The sequence below is a fragment of the Schistocerca americana genome, chromosome 9 (assembly GCF_021461395.2).
Source record: "Schistocerca americana isolate TAMUIC-IGC-003095 chromosome 9, iqSchAmer2.1, whole genome shotgun sequence".
Taxonomy (NCBI): domain Eukaryota; kingdom Metazoa; phylum Arthropoda; class Insecta; order Orthoptera; family Acrididae; genus Schistocerca; species Schistocerca americana.
Window position 1 is genome coordinate 65,108,128 of NC_060127.1, and position 23,065 is coordinate 65,131,192.

Below are 23,065 nucleotides of genomic sequence, written 5' to 3' on the forward strand. Positions count from 1 at the left end.
ATACTTGCAGATTCCTCTAATAGGCTAAACGAGGAGAAACTTCAAATGGTTCAAATGGCTCTGAGCACTATGGGACCAAACATCTGAGGTCATCAGTCCCCTAGAACTTAGAACCTAGCTAACCTAAGGACACCACACACATCCATGCCCGAGGCAGGTTTCGAACCTGCGACTGTAGCGGTCACGCGGTTTCTGACTGAAGCGCCTAGAACCGCTCGGGCACACCGGAGAGACTTCCAAACAAGATGTAATGAACACGTAAACGCTTACCACAAAACAATTACGATAGATCAGCATTAGCCATCCACATAAAAGACACAGGCCATCGATTCAATGATACTGCGAATGATCTTCATATATTACATAAAAAGAATAAGGGACTCCAAATGGACTTATATGAAGAACTGGAAATCTTCATTCATGGCGCACCACCTGGAGATGTATTATTAAATGATAAGCTTGAAAGTAAACAACTTCTTCAAAAACCTCTCCAACATTAAATGTTTATTTCATTGACAGAATAGTTTTCATTAAGTATCCATGTAACATTCTCCATATTGCCAATACATCTAGATAAAAATGCACATCTTCACTACAGGTATAAATCACTGTGTTTGCAATTGTAAGTAGTTTATCTTAGATTTTATAACTCTCTCGAAAGATGTTGACAGTCCTTGAAATTATATGTAGTTTATCTTAGATTTTAAAACTCTCTCGAAAGATGTTGACAGTCCTTGAAATTATAAGTAGTTTATCTTAGATTTTAAAACTCTTTGGAAAGACGAAAACAGATGTTTCTGAAAATGCTAAGTTGTGATTTACATGTTACTGAGCTCTGTGTGGCAGAAAATGAAATCGCCAACAGAAATGTAAGTAAACGTATTAATATACTACCTAACCATGCTATTCATATAATGTACACACTGTAACAGATTTATCCTTCCACGCAAGTTTATTTTTTGATTCTGAAGCTTCTGGAACACACAGTTAATGTACATAATCTATCAGCTGTTGTATAAGTAACTGTATAATGCACCTGATGATGGCAGCATGCTGCCAAAATGCATTGTGCTAATAAAATATGAGTAAAAAGTGTCCACATAGTCTTATAATATAGCCGCAGACCTCAAACAACATTCATGTAACATGGATAAATTTAAATTTAAATATCGAAAATTGATGCAGAAATATCGATATTTTATCAGCGGTCCTAGTTGTGACATCCAAGATAAAACAGGACTAATTAAAGGAAACGTGAACTACCAGGTCATGACGAGGTAGGTTGCGAGCGACAGGTTTGTGTGCCGCACACACCTAGGTCCTGCCGACACATCCGCCAGCGGTGAGACAGAGCGGGCTGCACTCAGCGTGGGGCGGCCAGCCGCGTAGCGCCACAGCACAGCAACTACAGCGGTCGGCGTTCAGCGCCAGTATTGAAAACAACACGCCAGCCAGTACGGAGTCCTACAACTTCTACCCCTCCGCCGGTGTGCCTCAAGGTTCCGTCCTCTCCCCTCTTCTATACCTTCGGTATCGGCGGACATGCCGCCGCCTTCACTCCCCGTCCACCTTCTCCAATATGCCGATGACACTGCCTTCCGTGCTCTCGCCCCCACACTCCAACAATCCCAACACCTTCTCCAATCCGATCTTGACCAGTTCACCGCTTGGTGTAACCAGTGGTTGTTCAGGGTCAATCCTTCCAAAACCCAGGCGATCATTGTAGGTAAAACCACCCCTTCCTTCCATCACCATTTATGGCCGTCCTATCGCCCTCACCCCCACCCTTAAGTACCTTGGCGTCACGCTTGACCGTCGCCTCTCATGGAGCCCCCCATCTCTGGACTATCCAAGCCAAGGCACGCTCCCGACTTCATCTCCTCGAGCTCCTTTCTGGCCGCACATCCTCCACCATCCACCACGCCACTAAATCCCTTATCCGCCCTATCCTCTGCTACGCTCATCCCGCGTGGATCTCCACCCCTACTACCTTTTACAAATCCTTTCAAATCGTAGAACGCCATGCACTCCACCTCGCCTATTGCATCTGTCTCCTCTCCCCCATGTCGATCCTATATGACCTTATTTCGTTCCCGCATCTCCTCCTTTTCCTCGAATGGATATGGATCATCTACACCTCCCACAAACTTGATCCCCCTCACCTGCTTGTCTCTCCCATCCTCTCCCACCCCCGTCCACTGCCGTGCCTGCATTCCCACATCCCACCTGCTCTCCATTCTCCATACCCATGCCCAAGGTGGCTTCTACCAACTCCCCCTCCCTGCTGATGCCCTCATCCCCTCCATCTATTCCTCCTACGAACTTAGATCCTCCTCTACCGCCCCCTGTGTTTTTTCCCGAGGGCACCCTCCCTCCCTCCTCCCCCCCCAGGCATCCCCTACCCCTCCTACCTTCTGTCCTCCCCCTCCCATCTCCCCTGCCACTGGCATCTACACCCTCCCCTCTCCCTCCTGCCCCACCTTTTCCCCCTTTTGGCAGGTCCCCGGACTCGTACACGTATAGTGAACTTTCGCGCGCCGGAGATCATCGCCTTGTGTTTGTGTGTGCCGTCGTGTTCCAGTGTTTCATCGTTTGTGCTCCAAGGTTCGCGTGTGTCATCTGTCATCTCTGCGCGTTTCCACGTTTCTGAACACTTTTATTTTGCACTCTGTGCCCGTGAACGGCTCCGTGTGATTTAATTTTGTATGTCTCCGTTTGTATATCCGCCATGTCTGTTCTGCGATTGTCTTCTTTTGTATCATTAGTTTTATCTGTGGCCGAAGAGCGGCGTAGTATACCGATGCTGGTCTACCTGTATCAGGTGTGGAAATGACAATAAAGAAAAAAAAACAGCCAGTAGCGGCACTCTCTCGACATTCAGCCGCGCCGCAGAGGGCGGACGCCGAACGCAGGTCTCGCGACGGCGCTGTTCCGCACCTTTGATGTGACGCCGCCACTCGACGCCTGACAAATAATTAATTAGGCCGCCTGCCCTGCTGTTTCGCCCCACTCCAGACTGCACCACAGAGACGCACACGGCTCTGAGGCCGTGTCGCAAAGAGCCACCCAGCCGCGGCACAAAAGATGTAACCTCCACACAGCACTTGTTTCTGTACGTACTCCAACTTTACCTCCCACTCTATAGATGTATATGTATTACCAAAGCTATGTATCCACAAACTGGTATCCAATATAAACTCGTATGCTAACCTAATCTGAACTTAATTGTAACTGGTCTGAATGCAATAACTCTTTATACACTCATGCTCATAAATTAAGGATAATGCTGATACATGGTGAAACAACGCTCTGGTGGGCGGTTTGCGGGCTTAAATCACCTCGGGGTATGACCATGCGGTGCATTTGACCTGCGGTCGTCGCACGGTGGCGCTGGCAGCAGTCCACATACGCAGAGGTGTGTTGGTGCATGTCAGAGTACGGTGCAGCGAGTAAGTGTGCAGACGTTTTCAGACGTGCTAATGGTGACTGTGTGCTGAAAATGGCTCAAAGAACACATACTGATGACGTTATGAGGGGTAGAATACTAGGCCGACTGGAGGCTGGTCAAACAGCAGGCTGTAGCACAGGCCCTCAGTGTGCCACAAAGTGTGATCTCACGAATATGGCAACGATTCCAACAGACAGGAAACGTGTCCAGGCGCTACAGTACGGGACGTCCACAGTGTGCAACAACACAAGAAGACCGATATCTCACCATCAGTGCCCGCAGACGGCCACGGAGTACTGCAGGTAGCCTTGCTCGGCACGTTACCGCAGCCACTGGAACAGTTGTCTCCAGACACACAGTCTACAGACGACTGAACAGACATGGTTTATTCGCCCGGAGACCTGCAAGATGCATTCCTCTGATCCCTGGTCACAGGAGAGCCCGTAAAGCCTGGTGTCAAGAACACAGTACATTGTCATTGGAACAGTGCTCCCAGGTTATGTTCGCAGACGAGTCCAGGTATAGTCTGAACAGTGATTTTCCCCATGTTTTCATCTGGTGTGAACCAGGAACCAGATGCCAACCCCTTAATGTTTTTGATAGGGACCTTTATGGAGGTCGTGGTTTGATGGTGTGGGGTGGGATTATGATTGGTGCACGTACACCCCTGCATGTCTTTGACAGAGGAACTGTAACAGGTCAGGTGTATCGGAACGTCATTTTGCACCAGTATGTCCGCTCTGCTCGACCACCTGATCCAAAGTATGCCAACCCGTTGTGCGGCCTGTATACCTGTGCTTGATGATCATATCCCATGTTGATGTCGGGGTACATGCGCAGGAAACAGTGGCGTTTTGTAGCACATGTGTTTCGGGACGGTTTTCTCAACTTATCACCAATACCGTGGACTTACAGATCTGTGTTGTGTGTGTTCCCTATGGGCCTATGCTATCAGCGCCAGTTTTGTGTAGTGCCACATTGTGTGGCATCACATTCTGCAATTATGCTTCATTTATGGCCATGAGTGTAGAATGATGTGTGTACTCAAAAAGACAGAGTAAAGCTTCGCGTGATCTTCAAACATAACATGGCTCTGAACAATACTGTGCTTAACAAAGTGAACAATGATTTAAAAAGGGTTCAATGTTAACAGAGAATTTCTGTAAAAACCAAACAGCTTACTCAGTTAATATGCTAATGTACGACTCAGGGAAGTGGAGTGGTCTTTCTCTCATCTCTGAACAAGTGGACGAAGTAACTAGTTTCCAATAATCGTTTCTACAAATTAGGTGTGTGGTGCTGCAGACTTACCTCAGACTTCGTGTCTTCAAAAAACACTAACATTGTGCAAAATTTATATTCTCTTTGCTTTCCAGTATATACATCTTATTGATTCTTGTTGTCCTTTACAATCTATGTTTCATCATCTAACAGATATAATCACAACTCAACACAGCACTACAGAACACGCCCATGCCCTACCACACTTTAACTAAGAATGTATGACTGCCCAGAGGGAAAGGCAGTGCTATGACAAGACCAGAGATTGTTTAGCAGTAACATAACTTGTTCTCTCTTTGACGTGCACATTGATGAGATATAAAGACAAAAAATGACATGGCCACCTTACGGAGATTACGGAGCTGGTAGCGTTCCCCAGGCAGCGGCTCTACTGTACACTACAGATGGGAGAAACGGACCGGTTAAAACTCATACCGGTATTTTGGTTCTAAAAAAAGGGTACTTTTCGGTATTTCTGTTATCTCCGTTATAGCAGGTGTTTCTTTAATTTTTACTAACCCCCGACGTCAAAAACATAAAAACGAAATATCAGTGAGCCATAGCAGCAATACCAAAATTTTTCGTTGTTCCATAAACCCTTTTCCGACAAGCAGTAGTTTTTACTTGTAAAATTTACGTTGATTTGAAATATTGCGTTATTGTAGAAAATGGGACAAGTGATCAGAGCTGTTTTAATAACAATGCCGACAGAAACCAGCAACAAAACATGGCATAACATCTCGTACAGCACTGCTGAGACAGTAACGCATCTCTCACCACGTGGCGTGGCCTGATAGGTGGTACGCGTTACACGCAGCGTGCAACACTCGCCCCATCTGCTCTACGTGCTGGTTTCTCCTTGTCGACGCCGGACATCAGTTGTACTGCAGAATTGCATCATCCCTAGTCTGGACGTATTTTACGAACTGCAGTACCAATGGAGAACAATGGTTCACTTGCTTTTAAAGATTAATTGTATATATATATATATATATATATATATATATATATATATATATATATATATATATATATCCTACACCGGCGTGTCAGACCCACCATACTTGCTCCGGACACTGCGAGAGGGCTGTACAAGCAATGATCACACGCGCGGCACAGCGGACACACCAGGAACCGCGGTGTTGGCCGTCGAATGGCGCTAGCTGCGCAGCATTTGTGCACCGCCGCCGTCAGTGTCAGCCAGTTTGCCGTGGCATACGGAGCTCCATCGCAGTCTTTAACACTGGTAGCATGCCGCGACAGCGTGGACGTGAACCGTATGTGCAGTTGACGGACTTTGAGCGAGGGCGTATAGTGGGCATGCGGGAGGCCGGGTGGACGTACCGCCGAATTGCTCAACACGTGGGGCGTGAGGTCTCCACAGTTCATCGATGTTGTCGCCAGTGGTCGGCGGAAGGTGCACGTGCCCGTCGACCTGGGACCGGACCGCAGCGACGCACGGATGCACGCCAAGACCGTAGGATCCTACGCAGTGCCGTAGGGGACCGCACCGCCACTTCCCAGCAAATTAGGGACACTGTTGCTCCTGGGGTATCGGCGAGGACCATTCGCAACCGTCTCCATGAAGCTGGGCTACGGTCCCGCACACCGTTAGGCCGTCTTCCGCTCACGCCCCAACATTGTGCAGCCCGCCTCCAGTGGTGTCGCGACAGGCGTGAATGGAGGGACGAATGGAGACGTGTCGTCTTCAGCGATGAGAGTCGCTTCTGCCTTGGTGCCAATGATGGTCGTATGCGTGTTTGGCGCCGTGCAGGTGAGCGCCACAATCAGGACTGCATACGACCGAGGCACACAGGGCCAACACCCGGCATCATGGTGTGGGGAGCGATCTCCTACACTGGCCGTACACCACTGGTGATCGTCGAGGGGACACTGAATAGTGCACGGTACATCCAAACCGTCATCGAACCCATCGTTCTACCATTCCTAGACCGGAAAGGGAACTTGCTGTTCCAACAGGACAATGCACGTCTACATGTATCCCGTGCCACCCAACGTGCTCTAGAAGGTGTAAGTCAACTACCCTGGCCAGCAAGATCTCTGGATCTGTCCCCTATTGAGCATGTTTGGGACTAGATGAAGCGTCGTCTCACGCGGTCTGCACGTCCAGCACGAACGCTGGTCCAACTGAGGCGCCAGGTGGAAATGGCATGGCAAGCCGTTCCACAGGACTACATCCAGCATCTCTACGATCGTCTCCATGGGAGAATAGCAGCCTGCATTGCTGCGAAATGTGGATATACACTGTACTAGTGCCGACATTGTGCATGCTCTGTTGCCTGTGTCTATGTGCCTGTGGTTCTGTCAGTGTGATCATGTGATGTATCTGACCCCAGGAATGTGTCAATGAAGTTTCCCCTTCCTGGGACAATGAATTCACGGTGTTCTTATTTCAATTTCCAGGAGTATATATATATATATATATATATATATATATATATATATGTATATATATATATATATATATATATATATATATATATATATATAAGGAGGAAACTTAAAACTTAACAGTTCATTCACACTTTACAGTAAAAATGCAAATCAGCTGATCTGCTTCCTGTGTCTACACATGCCTCTATCTGCTTTTGGGCCCTTGAAAACAGACTAATTAATGCGAAAAATAGAGTTATAGGTCGTCATTTTTCACTGTTTAGCACTGACTATTCGTAATGCCCAAATAGTGGTTTGATCGCTGATTTCAGTTTTAAAAGAAATTGAATCACTAAGAGAATACTGGTGAGTTTTTTGTAGTAGTCAACAACTTACCAGTTTTCGTGAAAATCAGCGTTCGGTGGACACACTAGGTCTTTTTTGTTTCACTATTTAATTTTATATTTTGATTCTATGTATCTTGACACTGAAGGATCAAAATTTCTACGTTTATTACAAGAAATGACAGAAATAAAAAGACCGAAAATCTATTCTTTCAGAAACCGGTTATTCTGAGTCGTTTGAACAGTCCGTTTAAACTGACGCTGAAAAAAAGCGATGTAACAGAAAACTTGTTGTTTCAACGGTGGCCGCCGTCCCCAGTAGGCGCACGCGCTGCCGGCGTTCACTCAGTGCTCAAAACTTGCAGCTCTCACACTTACACCGGGGCGAACCGCTCTCACGTTTGAGTCCAACGCAACCGTTACACGTGGCCCACACAATGAAAGAGCATCTTACAAGCACAGACAATTAAATACAGATCGCATATTCTGACAGCTGATGAAATTACAAATCGAATGACAGCAATCACAGGGTTCATAACATGTACAAATGTATAAAATTAATATCCAAATCTCTCACAATAAATCAATTATGGGCAAAGCTCTGAAACTACCAATGTGTATCGAAGCGTCTTACTATAAGCTGAAAATGGTTCAAATGGCTCTAAGCACTATGGGACTTAACATCTGAGGTCATCAGTCCCATAGACTTAGAACTACTTAAACCTAACGAACCTAAGGACATCACACACATCCATGCCCGAGGCAGGATTCGAACCTGCTGCCATAGCAGCCACGTGGTCCCGGACTGAAGCGCCTAGAACCGCTCGACCACAGCGGCCGGTGGGACTATAAGGCAATGATGTCAGAACAATTACGTCATTGCCATAAATCACGTGTATTAAAAATGCCAGTATGACACTTAGGAAAAGACGTTTCCGTTCACATTTTGTTCGTGGCGCAACGTGCAGAACACAGTGTAGTGCTAAAAAGGAGTCCACGCAACCGACAGAAAGACGTACAAAATATTTGACCAGGCAAACATCCGCAAATGAGGTACATATTTATAGAATAAAAATTTTCTTAATTTGTTCCACAACCGGTTTCGAACTTTACAGCTTCACCTTCTAGTGCTACCAAATAATTCTTCCGTGTCGCGCTGCCCAGACGGGCTATGTGGTTGCGGGGCTATGTGGTCCCACACACCCATGCGTTTGTTCGACGTGCGTGGTTGCTTATTTTACTACGTTATTGTGCTTAGAAATCCGGGCTTTACTGATCACCATTCTCCAATGATACTGAGGGCATCACGGTTACGATGGCGAAAGTCGCTTTCTGTTTAGGGAATTAAAGTTCCTCGAAAAATTTCAAAGTCGATTTTCTCGAGAATTTTTAAGAGTTGCATCGACCTGAGTTCTGAACTTCACATACCATAAATATAAAAAAATTGCAAAAATCCCACTGCCGGGTGATCTCCTCATAAGACCGAAACATCACTATCACACGTTACTGCTCTGCTTTTAAACATTTATGTGTTTGTTATAGCATTCATGAATACGTGTTGGCGCTACGGACGGAAATCGAAATACGTCAATGGATGTATAAATTTTTATTGAAAAATATCGAGAGACACTGTAATACAGTTTAATACTGTAGGGATAATTTATGTAAGCGCATTCTGGTATATATGTCAGACAGTTGCTAGATTAATTTATATATGACAGTCTGAATAATTTCCTCTCGGTTATGGAGATGTCCAAACTACGGCGCTTATTTTAAAGCAGTCACAATGCGAAACTGTCGGACTAGTACCTCTCATGTGCAGAACATTTTAGTTTCCCTCACGGTGATCGAAGATTACGTACAGTGTGTTTCACAATTCATGTTACACATTCCAAAAGTTTGTAGAGGGTATAACACCCCCCTGCTTCCCGGGATTTGCGAAATTACAAGTTAACAATGACCGTAAATTATGAATTTTGACCCGTGTCGGGATAAGGCATCCGAACCCGAAGTAAATAATGATTATTCGGCGGGAAACAGGAGACGTTATAAATTGATCGTTATTGAATGAGTAATTTCATTCAATAACGATCGGTAAATGAAATAATGGAAATAATTTGGAAATAAATTTTGCCAGTGGAAATTTTGCCGAAAGAAATGAATAAGTTGTAAAAGCAACTAAAAAATCGGTCGCCTGCTCAACTGATGAGTGACAGTACTGTTAAGTACGTGAATAATTGTGTCAAAAATAATGTTTACCTGTTTGTAGCGCAGCAGGTGGAACGGGAACTTTTACGTAAGTGGTGTATCAGGCTCAGTAGTCATATAAAATAATGTCATAACGATCTAACTACACTTAAACATAAATGGTTAACTTTCAATAAGTATTTTGATAATTATTTTGTTCATAATTTGTCAGCTAAGTGCAATGCTGACAACACAGATAGTTATCTATCGAGATTTTGAATAATGGACTGTCATTCTGTCTTTAAAATTACGTACTTTGGACAGTTTAATCTGCTGATAATGAAATATATTGGCAATAATTGATTAACTGTGTTTTGAATGATAATAATTCATTAATTGGGCGATTGTCAGGTGGCATAAGCTATATAGTTTCATGAAATATCCTTGAACTAACTTCAGCTGAATATGCATTGAAATAAATCTTAATAATCAAATTTATTACTTCAGTCTATTATTTAGTAGCTGCGGTTGGCGTAAGCTTATTAAGTGCAGCAATTAACTACGATAACCAATCGTTCAAAACAGTCTGAAATTTACTCTTCACCGTCTATGCAAATAATTTGATAATTAACATATTTTCTCTTGATAATGGCGTGACACACTCGGTTCAATAAGGTAAGGATCGGAAGGAACCTACTTGGTGTTATTGTCGGGTGGAATGTAACTGCAACACTTCGATTATAAAGTTCTTGTTATTAATTGTTCAACTTCAGAGAAAAGCACAGTCACTGGCAAGCCTTCTACAATTGTATCCTACGAAAATTACGTAGATCTTACTTCCCTCGTTGTCGGTGGATCGACGGAAGTCCACGGCAGCGACACAATGTGGCTGCGAGCTTTTACTTTTGCGACTTGGGCCCACAGTGCCTCGTTTCTTCAGCACTATGTCCATTAATCCATAATAACTTGCCCGGCCATGCTTCCAGATATGCCGACCATTACTTTCCCGTCGTACACACACTAGCCGTTAGATGTAACACAGCTAGGACTAGCAGCACTCGACTGTACGTCTTACTCCGAGCACAGCCCAGCCCAGCGGCACGACAAAACAATCTCTCTGACCTCAACGTTAACTAAATATACCCTGACTTGCCAGTGTTAAATATTACATAATTTAATTTACAATACATATTTACAGTAGACAATACATCGTATACAAACAGTTTCATGTGTTAAGTAACCCAAAGGGACTTAGTAGATCAAATTTTACATAGGATTCCTGTGCGGAAACGTCACCCAATAACGTAACAGAACGTCAAAGTTATAAGCGCCGTCGGCTGAAAATGTACAGGGTGAGTCATAAATGAGGAAAAATACGTCTTGCAAATTGTCACACACTGAGCTACAAACAAATTCGTTTTCTGCATGTTCCTATGTCAATAAATGACAATGCAATTGAATGGTAAAAACCTGGAAATATGAAGTGGACTTTTGGGTGTTACTGTGCGCCGACATTGGCCAAGGGGACAGATCGGCAACAGGGCACAACATGCAAGTGTTGCAGGTAGTCTAGCCGCTCACGAGAAGGCGAAGCATGCGGCGTCAAGCAACGATCTGCGTGACACAGCGAGTAATGACGACAGCGCCCACACATATCTCGTACCGGTGACCCTGGCCGGTATTATGTATCGTGGCTAGTTGGCATAGGGAAAGGAACGTGGGGAGGGGTTTTTGTGTCCCAGACCTAGTTTTAAGAAACGAGTACATAGACGGAGAATACAAAATACAACTACACATGTATGTGGCAGTTAATACAAAGGAATAAAATACAGCTGTACAAATCGAAACTAACATAGAAACACAAGACCAGAAGCTACAGTGGCGGTTTACAAGTACTGTTCGAAATGACAGCCACGATGTGCGTGACAAAGTTGAACTCTTCGCAGAAAGGATTGCTGAACACGATCCAACATGTCTGTGTCTCTATGCGTAATACCACAGGCATGTTGTATTCTGCGTTGAAGGGTGTTGACATCAACAACCTCTCCTTCATAATTCACAAATTTCAGATGGCCCCACAAAAAGAAATCCAGTGGATTCAGGTCTGGCGATCTTGCTGGCCATGCTACAGGGCCTCCACGACCGATCCATTTCGAAGGGAAGGCATTGTCCAGGTGGCCTCGCACTGTGCCGCTGAAGTGATCATGTACCACAGGATCGTAATAGAGGCCAAACTAACGTCTTCCAACAATTCCGGTAATGTAGCATCTAGGAAACACAGATATCGCTCTCCTGTAAGCCTTTGTGGTAGCACATGTTGCCCTATGAGATGGTGATCAATAATACCACACCAGATATTGACACCGCATCGTTGTTGGTACTCACCGTGCTGGGTGGTTTTTCTACCGCCCACTCCTGCCAATTATGCGAATTCACTATACCCTCCTTCGTGAAATAGGCTTCGTCGGTGAACAGTATTGTTCGTGAAAAATGCTAGCCGTGGGTCTGACGCCGTAGGATAAAGTTGCAGAAGTCCAGCCTCCTCTGGTAGTCTTCCGGCAATATACCTGTACCTTCTGCATGCGAAAGGGATGGTAATGGTTTCTATAGAGTACTCGCATAACAGTAGATTGTGACATTCCGACCGCAGTGGCGAGAGACCTGGTGCTTATTGTTCGGTCCTCCGCAACAGTCTGTAACACTTTTTCTTCGTCATCCGCACTGCACGTCGACGGTCGGCCACGACCACTAAATCCTAGAGGTGCTACACATGCACCATACTCCCTCGAGCGCTTGTCCACAGATGAAAACGTTTTTGCGGATGGAAGGCGCCAGCTAGGAAACCTCTCGTGATACAGTTGCCATGCAACGTCAGCTCTTCCATCTGCAAGCCCGTAGGTGAGGTGGATGTCGGCGTATTCCTCGTTTGTGAAACTTGCCACGGTACCGTAGTAACACTGCGACGCGGCCGTTAGCAGCTGTCGACACTAGAGAAGAGCAAAACTGTTCTTTTCAGATATTGGATCAGGACTGTTCAATCCCTGAAATGAACTAGCTCTTTTTCATGACTCACCACTCATTCACAATAGAAAATAAATGGAAGGCACATTGCCCTTTAAATTTGGTTTATTCCAGTACTATACCTGTATTTTGATCTTATTCGATCCTATTTTGAAGTAACACAGATAATGAGTAAGAATTTTGTATTGTTTATTGAAATTTCCACGATATGACAAAGTTTTTGATTATTGATTTATTTGGCACTATCGTGGTTTTTTGGGTGATCGGAAAATGTTGTAACTTGAGATTTACATTAACAATGTATTTGGCTATAGTATATTAAAATTTCATTAACTTCGTACAAATACACTGCAAGCCATATATTTTTAAAGTGAACGTTTCCTTCCGAAGACGACTAAAATCGCAAAATCAGTACCAGAATAAGAAAAAAATATATAAATTTGATTGTAAGACTAAAGTGCTGCATATAGCCTTACGCATAATAAAACAAGGAAAATATTGGTGTATCAAAATTTGCGATACATGTATCGGTTCGCTCGTATTTGAAGCATAAATTCGAGTGTCCATAATAAAAATCCTATAGTAAGTGGAGTCATCAGGAACCTAATCTGATCAGTTTAAAGAAATAAAAATAAAATAAAAACAAATGATGTATACATAAAATAATATTGTAATATACATAGCGGTATTACTACGAAGAACAATATCCAGTAGAGACGAACTCCGATGCAGAGGCGCTGAGTCAAGCAGGTCGAGCTGCGAGCTATATTACTGTGTGAGCTAAGACCGCAGAGACCAGAGTGACACCTGAGTTGCTTTGCTCAACGCTCTGGCTAGAGTCGAGAACGGTGGGGCGAGCGTTGAGCGGGCGAGCTCCGAGGGTGGGGGGAGCGGTGAACGGCCACCACTCACCCGCTCGGAGACAAATCGTCCGTTCTCTTGCGAGCGGGTTGTTGCAAGTAGTTCTTATGTTCTCCGCTAGGAGGCTCTCTGTCCTGTTGCTCGCATCAACTGCCCAGAGGGTAGGACGTGTGACTGAAACGATCGCCGACGGAGTGCGCTGCTAAGTTAAGCTGCGCCAGACACTGCACGCGGCAGAGGAAGCACAGAGATGGCACGGCATATGTGAATCACAAAATCCAATGGGGCACTGCACAATGCAGGCAGCCAAGGCAGAAGCAGGGCAGAGGCCGGCGCTGGCTGTGTTGTGTGGGGTGCAGTGTGCTCTGACCAGCAGAGGCCGCGCTGATATGCTCTCTCTCTCTCTCTCTCTCTCTCTCTCTGCTGTGGGAAACGTTTGGAGCTACCGTTCTTTTTTTCTGAATCACTGATTGTTCACTCCTTTGAAAGATTCAACTCTATGAATCAGTTCAGAAGCGGATCCTCCATCTCAAGTCGACACGGCGAGCATCGGGCAGAGTGAGCAGCGCGGAGGTCTTGTACACACGTCATGGACGCCGCGGTTCTACTTCCGCCATTGACCACCCTTTCCGCTTACAAGACACACATTCCCTAACACGGGACTGTACGTTCCGTTACCGTCGGCAACGTGTGATTCACAAGTTCTGATACAATTTCACATACATTACGATGGGATTTGTTCTTTCTCGTATCTTCCAAACGCTGGCACATACACATCAGCTCATTGGTGTGTCATGTGTTGTATCTATGGATGAATGACATGTCGCGATCGTGAGGCTCGTCAGGATCTCGTTCAATGTTTAACAGGTGGTTTTGTTTCACGTACACAGTACACTGATGAGAACGAAATTATCAACGGTGCGACACATGTTACGCAAAGCAGCATGCGGTCCTCGACATATTTTTCCTCATTTATGACTCACGCTGTATGTATATACAGGGTGATTCCGTGATGATGTTACACATTTTCTAGGATGAGGGAGAAGGATACACGTATCAATTTAAGGTAAGGAGCCCTGTACCAGAAACAAACGAGTCGAAAGCTATGAGAGAAAACAGTTTCGATACCTCTGACAGAGGAATACATGTTCAAAAATGGTTCAAATGGCTCTGAGCACTATGGGACTCAACTGCTGAGGTCATTAGTCCCCTAGAACTTAGAACTAGTTAAACCTAACTAACCTAAGGACATCACAAACATCCATGCCCGAGGCAGGATTCGAACCTGCGACCGTAGAGGTCTTGCGGTTCCAGACTGCAGCGCCTTTAACCGCACGGCCACTTCGGCCGGCAGAGGAATACATGTGTCTATACCGTTGTTGCTAAGATTGGAGGGTAGGTAACCTTCAGAAATGGTAGTATGGACGAAAACAAGGAAAGAATATCCAGTGAACATGGGGTCTGAGATACATATCTGAGGGGCTCTGAGCACTTTTTCATCTTCGCCACTGTGAAACACATCCCTAGGTATGCATTTTAGAGCTCATGTTTACTTGATATTTTATCATGCTTTGGTCCATACTACCACCTTGAAAGTTGCCTACTCTGCAGTCTTTGCAACAACAGTACCAGTCGTGATGACTGGGTGTTGTGTGATGTCCTTAGGTTAGTTAGGTTTAAGTAGTTGTAAGTTCTAGGGGACTGATGACCATAGATGTTAAGTTCCATAGTGCTCAGAGCCATTTGAACAGTACCAGTACATGTGTACCACTGTCGACTCGTTCGTTTCCGGTACAGCAACCTTCACCTCAAATTGATGCATTTATCCTTCTCCATCATCCTTGAAAGTTTGTAGCATCACCACAGAATCACCCTGTATTAACATACATCTACAGTCGCCGGCGTCTATAGCTTTGACTCTCTGTATCGTCACTGGATGACGTTTCCGGACATTGTATATTACGTAAAAGTTGATGTACAACTTCTACAAGTGTGTAACATGAATTGTGAAACACCGTGAATACGGTATCGGAAGGTAAAAATGGATCAATTTTGCTCCTAAAAATATTACAAAGTGTCATAAATAATTAATTTACGGCGTGTCGTAGCTCAGAATTCTATGTTTTTATTTTGAGATGCTAGGAAGTCGTTTCACATCACAGCGGAATTTATTAATACAGTTAAACGCAGTACAAAAACCGAATAACACATGCAGCTGTCCACCCCTCTTTTCCTATGACAAACTTTGAACTGAAGCACTTTATCTCTTTAGAGATTTAAGCTCAGTTCATTCCAGTTATTGAATGCATGCTCATATGATGCCTATGAATCACGAGTACAAAATCCAGGACATGTACTGCCAGAAACAAAAGACGTCGTCGATTTTGATCCGATGGTGCTACATGCCACCAGGAGGACGGTAGATCTAGTGATAATGGTTTCAACGTCATCCGCCGCAGACAGCGTAGTGGCATAGATAGCAGAGCGGCTTCTGTGTCTACGCTTTCATAGGGAATCCTCACAGCCAGAAGGTTCAGTGTGGTGCAAACGTGTGAAGCAAGGAGTCAACCATGCACAGAGACGCATTTGTGTTTCGTACAGGCAATTGAGCGAGTCTGAAAAGGTCAAATTGTGACCTTCCGAGTGGCGGGACGGTTCTTTGGGAAAATTCCAAGTTGGACACACTGCCCAGTTGTGAAATGCTGCTTCTATCGGTGGTCACGTGAAATTCTCACATCCGTAGACAATGTTCGTGGGCGTCCACACAGTACAGACACCCTCGAGGATCGTTCTATTGCAAGGGCAACAGTAGCGGATCCTACAGCTACCACACCACAGGTAAGTAGGCTTCTGGGCCCAGACTTGTCAACTCGAACTGTTGTGAACTGATTATTAGCAGTGGGACTACGGGTACGCACGCCTCTAGCCCACCTTCCATTTGCGCAACAGCATCGTCGTGCATGGCTCTGTTGGTGGCGCCAGAGGATCACTTGGAAGATAGAACGGCCCGCCGTGGCCTTCAGCGACAAAATCAAGTTCCGCCTGCAAGCAAGTGATGGTTGTTTTGCGTACAATGTAACCTGGTCACTGCTGCGTAGTAGAATGCATTCGTCCAAGACACACTGGCGCCATCCCAGGCCATATGGTCTGGTAAGTTACAACTCTCGTTCACCTTTGGCGATTCTGGAGAGGACGCTAACCAGCGCTCCATACCTGTAGAATATTGTTAGACCGTTCTTTTGATCTATTTGAGTCGTGTACGGCTCGTGTTCAGGCTATTTATTGTTTGCCATCTTCTATTACAGTACTGCCGACTCGTTTTCTTATTACTTTTACTGGCGTCACTAACTTCCTGCCTTACTTGCTGTGGGCGGCATCAGCAGCACGTATCAATGAGTGCACTGTCGTACCATCTCTGGAGCGACCAATAGTATTTCTGGGTCGTCGAGTTTCTGGTGTTTGGTTCGAGTTGGACCAGCAGCGCAGTCGGGACCCAGCAGCAGAGCAGTTGCGTACGGAGCCCGAGTGAGGTGTGCACAGCCAGTATCAGTGGGGACGACCGTTGGTTGGTCGTTCGGTCAGTCGTCTCATCAACAACGTGTATTTGGGTCAGTTCCTACCTCTGGATGGTTGGGTCTGAGCCAGTGTCTCTGGGACGTCGTCCGTTCGAAGGAAGTCAGTGAGTTGGAGACGAACCAGTGCACCAACAAGCAGTCGCGGCGGAGCAGCAGTCGCGAACGGAGCAGCGGTCCAGTCGGTCGGTTGGCGTGGAGTAGCAAGCAAGCCCCCATCGCCCAGAGTCGGGCTGGAGCCGCTGGCGTCATGCACATGCGGTTGGAGTTTGAGGTGGTGCTTGTGAGTGCTACGAAGTTCGTCGCCCACCGATCTTGGACACGAAAGTTGAGTTCTCGCTTAACTTACTATCGAGCCTCGACTGTTTACATCTCTTCGTTTGATTCAGTGTGTCGATGTATTAAAACCTTGTGGTCGTTTTTCTGGTTGCGCCGAGAGGAACTGATTTGGTTGACTGGTCGATCGGCTGTCTGCTGGTTGGGTTGCCTTCTGATTAAGAGATTGTTGGTCAGGCTGCCTGTCTTGCCTAAACGGGCGTTAGTGTTACAATTTCAGGCCGACCCTTGGAACTTCTGAGTGCCGTTCCACATCTGTTACATAGTAACTTCCCTGTTTGAGTTTTAGTTATTTGGTTGATGTGGGGCCTTCAGCCGAGTTTTACATATCCTGAACTAATGTTCTTGTCTTGCCCTTAAGGCATGAGATTGTTCTTATAGCAGCCTTAAGCTGGATTTTATATCTAATCTTTTAAGGCCTTAAGCCGTTAAATTATTGTGTTGATGTGTGGACTTCAGCCGAGTTTTAAAATCTCTTAAATTAATGTTCTTCTCTTCCCCTTAAGGCATATGGTTGTGATGTTTTGGTATGGGGCCTTCAGCCGAATTTGTTTCAATTGTTTTAAGATTAGACATTCTGCCATCCGAAACACTTCTTATTGCTTAATATGCGGCCTCCAGCCGAGTTCCATTAAAGTTAAAGTGCTAAGCCCTTCAGCCTGCTTACATTTAAGATTTAGAAAATATTTTGGGTGACACCTCGAGAAGAACCTTCTGCGTCAATCCTTACTCAGGCCTTACGTCTTTGATTTTGTGTGTGGTCTTCAGCCGATCTAAAGTTAATAAAAGTAGATCCATTACAACTTTGAGTGTTTTGTATTCTTGTATAATATTGTGTGTGGACAAATAAAGTTTGTATATTGAGTGCAACTGACAGTAACCTTTTTTGATCCCTTTCCACAACTCAACTCACTCTGGCCTGCTACTGCAGGTGTTTCAGTATTATTCCAACAGTATAATGCTCGCCACACACTGCCCCTGAAAAATAACTCCGTTCCAGACGCGCAGCAACTTCCCTGGCCAACATGTTCTTTAGACTTGCCTCCAATCGAGCATGTAAGAAATATGATGGAATGGACTCGTCAGCCAACAAGTCTTACAGAAGTAAGTGAACAGGTCAAGCAGGCACGGCTAACACATACCAAGAGAGTATTCACCATCTGGACTATCGACTGGATGCTAGAGTCAGCACCTGCATTGCCGGCTGTGGAGACCAACCACGTACTAATGTGGATGTTTTAACATGGGTCGATACCTGTTATCTCAAAACCGCTTGTTCTACACTACTGGCGATTAAAATTGTTACACCAAGAAGAAATGCAGATGATAAATGGGTATTCACTGGACAAATATATTATACTAGAACTGACATGTGATTACATTTTCAAGCAATTTGGGTGCATAGCTTCTGAGAAATCTACCCAGAACAACCACCTCTGGCCGTAATAACAGCCTTGATACGCCTGGGCATTGAGTCAAACACAGCATGGATGGCGTGTACAGGTACAGCTGCCCATGTAGCTTCAACACGATACCACAGTTCATCAAGAGTAGTGACTGGCGTATTGTGACGAGCCAGTTGCTCGGCCACCATGGACCAGACGTTTTAAGTTGGTGAGAGATCTGGAGAACGTGCTGGCCAGGGCAGGAGTCGACCATTTTCTGTATCCAGAAAGGCCCGTACAGGACCTGCAACATGCGGTCGTGCATTATCGTGCTGAAATGTAGGGTTTCGAAGGGATCGAATGAAGGGTAGGGCCACGGGTCGTAACACATCTGAAATGTAACGTCCACTGTTGAAATTGCCGTCAATGCGAACAAGAGGTGACCGACACGTGTAACCAATGGCACCCTATACCATCATACCGGGTGATAGGCCAGTATGGCGATGACGAATACACGCTTCCAATGTGCGTTCACCGCGATGTCGCCAAACGCGGATGCGACCATCATGATGCTGTAAACAGAACCTGGATTCATCCGAAAAAATGACGTTTTGCCATTCGTGTACCCAGGTTCGTCGTTGAGTACCCTATCACAGGCGCTTCTGTGTGTGATGCAGCATCAAGGGTAACCACAGCCACTGTCTCCGAGCTGCAAACGTCGTCGAACTGTTCGTGCAGATTGTTGTTGTCTTGCAAACGTCCCCATCTGTTGACTCAGGGATCGAGACGTGGCTGCGCGATCCGTTACAGCCATGCGGATAACACGCCTGTCATCTCGACTGCTAGCGATACGAGGCCATTGGAATCCAGCGCGGCGTTCCATATTACCCTCCTGAACCCACCGATTCCATATTCTGCTATCAGTCATTGGACCTCCACCAACGCGAGCAGCAATGTCGCGATACGATAAACCGCAATCGCGATAGGTTACAATACGACCTTTATCAACGTCGGAAACGTGATGGTACGCATTTCTCCTCCTTATACGAGGCATCCCAACAACGTTTCACCAGGCAACGCCGGTCAACTGCTGTTTGTGTATGAGAAATCGGTTGGAAACTTTCTTCATGTCAGCACGTTGTGGGTGTCGCCACCGGCACCAACCTTGTGTGAATGCTCTGAAAAGCTAATCATTTGCATATCACAGCATCTTCTTCCTGTCGGTTAAATTTCGCGTCTGTAGCACGTCATCATCGTGGTGTAGCAATTTTAATGGCCAGTAGTGTATTTATATGTTATTGTAATCATTTGATGTAGTGCATATGCGCTGTTGCAACAATAAAACTTCAGTGAACTGGAAACTTCTGAAAGGGTGTACTATTTTCTTTTTATTTGGCAGTGTATTTGGACGCGATACCCGCCTGTACTGGTGATGTGACATACACTACCTTTCCGACAAACCTTATGCCGTACATTGGCGCCAGAGATCCTGGCCGTTAACTCCGCCCACACTCTCACCCCCAACCCCTCCCCACACGTCACGTGCCGTGTTACGTAAGCTGCCTGCGCGCTCGGCGCGCCGCGACTGTTTTCATTACCGGAAGAACGGCTTTCCGGCACAGAATTCCTCTGTCTCTCACCGGCCTGCCCCTTTTTTTCGGATTCGTGCGCCTATTTAAGTGCGCGTTTTCCGCTCCATGCGCAGCAGCTGACGCGACAGTCGTGGAGATTAAAAACAATTTTCCGGCCGCGTGGCGCCGCCCTCGGCGTGGCGGGCGAGCGACCGTCTGCTGTCACCGTCCCGGCAGTGCTGCCAACTGCCCCTCGACGCGAGCGCGCTTCCGCGCCGCTGCTCTCGCGTTCCCGCCCGCGCCATCACGTTCCGCGACAGCAGGTAGGAGTTTTGCGACATAAACGAAAGTTGGTAGGTGCGTCTCTGTCATACAAATTTTGCACCAGTTGGGTAAGGATAGTAGTGCCACTATCAGGAAGCAAATCAGGTTTGCTTCAAATACACGTTGTAACGGTCGTGAGCCTTAATTACCTTTCACTTTGGACTTCGTAAACTGATGTTATAGTTCAATTCTTTTATATTGGCGGCTCGCGCATGCGCGCCCAGACGCGGGAGATTGCTGCGTTGCCAGTTGCACGCGCCAAGAGAAGAAGCGCCATAGTATAGTATAGTTCGCAAGCTTACGTTTGGGGGGGGGGGGGGGGGCGCAGTTTATGAAATAAAGCCACCACAGCCGCATTAACCCTTTCGCTGCTTCAGAGACGTGCTCCACGCATTCCGCGCTGTGCGCGATTTTGTCATCACTGCACTGCTCGCCTGTGCAGACTTATTTGACACACTTATCATTCGATTTCACAAAAACTATTTGGCCCAAAAATTTGATTTTTACACATCTTCTTGACTGATACCTTCCCCCCATGAATGACTTAATTTTGTTTCAATGTTCAACGCAGTTATTGTGCAGCATTAAATGTAGTAAACCATTGTACGAAATTTTGAAGAGTTTGCAGAGGTAAAAGTCCACAGAGTATACTTTCCGTATGGTCGATTGTAGTTGCCACTAGAAATTTCAAAACATTACCTTCAAACGAATAAAATTCATGAAGTATGTAACCTCCCCCTCTCTTATCGACCTTAATGACAGTGAAAAATTAAACCGCGTGTACCTAATGGAAATTTGGGAAAAGCAATCGTCACCGAAGTTAATCTGTCGGTAAAGAGGGAGGAAAGGGTTACATCTAAATGAAAGGAAAAATGCAAATGAAACTGGTGGAAATTAATTTTGAAAAGGGGTAAAGTTAATAAAGAAAGTAAATGTGCGGCCGTTACGTTAACAATTAACTAGCGGTAATTAGATATTTGAGATTTGGGGGAAATTACGGTCGCCAGTCCTAAGGACAATTACTATAGTAACTGAAAAAGAAAGGTTATTACACATATAATTAGCACTAGAAGCGTGGCAACTGAAGGTTGACACGTGTAGCGTGAAAACTGAAAGTTTGTCAGAAGTAATAAATCTCGCTACACTCTGACTTAATTTAGCAAAAGAATTAATAAAACCGGAAAATCGAAAGTTAATTTAGTGACTGAAATTAATAAGAAGCTTTCTTTCTTAAGCACATCGAAATTCAGTAAAATACGGTTAGTCTTGGACTACCTCAACAATCATTTCAAAAGCTACTTGAATCTACGCAATTTAGAAATAAGAGATTTAGCTTTGAACTTGAATTAAATGATTCTGAACAATTAACAATAGTAAGATTTAGTACGTACCAAGCTGAGCTGCAGTCACAGGTAAGCTAAAATACGGTAACAAAACTCGCACTCTTAATTTGTGACTGCGTAATCTAAATATTGTAGCCAGCTATGAATACTTTAACTGAACTTTGAAATTAAAGCACTGAAATGGAATTATGCTGGCGTTTGAATTTCAACGACACTCGGGTTCATTTCGGAAAAGGAAGGGACCCTGCTTGGTAATGCAATTGGGACAATGAGCAACAAAGGTTCATGCTAAGTTGCTGTAATTTTGCGAGGCAAATGGAACAATTTGAAAAGCTGAGGTCTGCCATACAGTTCTAAAACTTTACGTGCTTCCAGTCTTCCTTGTTGGTTGAAGGTTTGAAGCCGTCGATCGAGGAGGTGGCGACAGTCACTCATTGTTGGCCGTCGCTGTTGCAGAAGCTGGATGTTGGCGCGCCTTCTTCTCAACACGGTCACCAGACGAAACGGGCTCTTGATGTGCGCCAGCTAATCCTTCCCGTCCGCGACACCATGTCAGAAACTATTATCGCGAGTCGAGCGCAATTACATGCTGCCAAACCCCGAAAGCGCGGCAACTCGCGGGTGCTACACACAACACACCTGCTCCACTCGTTACTCCAGCCAGACCCCTTCTGCTCTGCCCGCGCTCCACGCGACAGAGTTAACACTATACCAAAGATCCTAAACACTTTCGTTCTCCACACGACCTATCGCTGTATTCGTTCGATAGTATAGTTTTCCCTAGGCCAGACCCAGCGTATAAATACAAATAATATCCACAAAATAAACCAATTATAAATCGACATAAATGCATAAATATATATATATACACATAGTAAAACAATTACAATATATAAAGACACAGAAATGTCATATCTTGAGGTAACAAAACAAGGGAAAAAAAGTATAGTACAATAGATGGAAATACGAGGATATGCATTTCCGGCGTTGCAAGTAAG